The sequence below is a fragment of the Neomonachus schauinslandi genome, chromosome 5, assembly GCF_002201575.2.
Source record: "Neomonachus schauinslandi chromosome 5, ASM220157v2, whole genome shotgun sequence".
Classification (NCBI taxonomy): Eukaryota; Metazoa; Chordata; class Mammalia; order Carnivora; family Phocidae; genus Neomonachus; species Neomonachus schauinslandi.
The window spans coordinates 85623683-85626029 of NC_058407.1; the positions used below are offsets into that span (position 1 = coordinate 85623683).

Consider the following 2347-nt stretch of genomic DNA (forward strand, 5'->3'; position numbering starts at 1 on the left):
AGGGAGTAAAGAGAGTATTGAGATCTTAAGTGTTTATATAAATTCATTTTTCTAAGTTAGCCAAAGAGATAAGAAAATTATGATTGATTTTTGTTGTTAAAAAGGGAGAACTAAAGGGGATTCGTGGTGTTGCTAGAGATTCGTAACACGTCTGCAGTCAACTACCCTCGGCAAACGTCACCTGTCGGAACAACCAGGCATGAGTGTATCTCCATCCATGTGGGCCAGGTGAGCGTGCAGATGGGCAATGCCTGCTGGAAGCTCTACTGCTTGGAGCACAACATCCAGCCCAATGGCACCATGCCCAGTGATAAGGTGCTGGGTGACAGCGATGACTCCTTCAACACATTCTTCAGTGAGACCAGGGCTGGCAAGCATGTGCCCTGGGCTGTCTTTGTGGACCTGGAGCCTGCTGTCATAGATGGGGTAAGAACTGGCATTTATAGGCAGCTCTTCCACCCTGAGCAGCTGGTATCTGGCAAGGAAGATGCTGCCAACAACTATGCCCAAGGCCACTACACTGTGGGGAAGATCATCAATCTTGTGCTGGACCAAATCCGAAAACTGACAGACCGGTGCACCGGGCTTCAGGGTTTCCTGATCTTCCATAGCTTTGGGGGTGGCACTGGCTCAGGCTTCACCTCCCTGTTGATGGAGCAGCTTTCTGTTGACTATGGCACCAAGTCCAAGTTGGAATTTGCCATCTACCCCACCCCCCCAAGTATCCACAGCGGTTGTGGAACCCTACAACTCCATCCTGACCACCCACACCACCCTGGAGCACTCGGACTGTGCCTTCATGGTGGACGACACCATCTATGACATCTGCCGCCACAACCCGGTCATCGAGCGCCCCACCTAGACCAACCTCAACTGGCTCATCAGCCAGATTGTGTCCTCCATCACGGCCTCCCTACACTTCGATGGGGCCCTCAACGTGGACCTCACAGAGTTCCAGATGAACCTGGTGCCCTACCCCCGCATCCACTTCCCCCTGGTGACCTACTCCCCCATCATCTCAGCTGAGAAGGCCTACCATGAGCAGCTGTCAGTGGCAGAGATCACCAACGCCTGCTTTGAGCCCTCCAACCAGATGGTCAAGTGTGACCCCCATCACGGCAAATACATGGCCTGCTGCATGCTCTACCACAGAGAAGTGGTGCCCAAGGATGTGAATGCCGCCATTGCCACTATCAAGACCAAGCGTACCATCCAGTTTGTGGACTGGTGTCCCACAGGTTTCAAGGTTGTCATTAACTACCAGCCCCCCACAGTGGAGCCTGGGGGCGACCTGGCCAAGGTGCAGCGGGCAGTCTGCATGCTAAGCAATACCACAGCCATTGCCGAGGCCTGGGCCCACCTTGACCACAAGTTTGACCTGATGTATGCCAAACGGGCCTTTGTGCACTGGTACGTGGGCGAAGGCATGGAGGAAGGAGAGTTCTCAGAGGCCAGAGAGGACCTGGCTGCCCTGGAGAAGGATTATGAAGAAGTGGGAACAGAGTCTATGGACAGCGAGGATGAGAGCTAGGAGTTCTAGGGGGTCCTGGCATCTGTGACGTCTGCTCTCTCCCTAGTTTTGTATTTCTCATTCCACTGTTTCCCTAACCCCCCACAAATACAATCAGTGTCTCAAGCGAAAAAAAAAAAAAGGGAGAACTAAAGATGCAATGGTTTATCAGAGAAAGCAGAACTTTTCTTTGCACTTAGAACTAAATGGGAATTCTCACATGGGACTTACCTAATGGGGCAGTGAGCCATGTTATAGGCAACTTCCTTAATAACATCCCCCTTAATAACATGCAAATGTAGTAGCAGATTTCATAAGGATGTTTCTTGCAGCATTCTTCCAAGAAATGGAAGAATAACAGTTCAATGGAGCAGTACTTAACAAAAGTCAAGGTGGACAAATTAGCTAATTAGCATCTCCATTTGTCAAGCTTTCTCTTTTCTGTGTTACTGGTGTGACTCAGCTGTTTAAAGCTTTATCATCCCTGGTTATCCTGATCACCAGAACTAGACAGAAGCCAGAGCAGGAGTTCCTCAGGTCCTCAGAACATGGCAGGTCTTGTATTTGGTACATTTCCAAAACAAAGAGAAATGACAAGCCCTTCAAAAAGTGTGCTTGACTAGAATCTAAAAAGATTAAAGAGCAATCAAGATGAGAGAGGAGGTGAAATTTAGCTGAAAGTAGTGTAGGCTAAGATAGTGACTCCAGGTCTGGCTCTCTAAACACATGAGCTTTGAAAAGTCATTTTTCTTCTGCACCCCATCCTTAAAGTATCTAAAATATGCTATGGGAAAAGTCAGATTTACAGAAAGAAACATCGAGAACTAGAGGAAGTGT

At 48.9% G+C, this 2347-nt stretch overlaps 1 pseudogene; it reads left to right on the plus strand.

Annotated features, from left to right (window-relative positions):
- Positions 1–225: 225 nt before the first annotated feature.
- Positions 226–1531, plus strand: LOC110581028 (annotated as a pseudogene).
- The last annotated feature ends 816 nt before the right edge of the window (positions 1532–2347 follow it).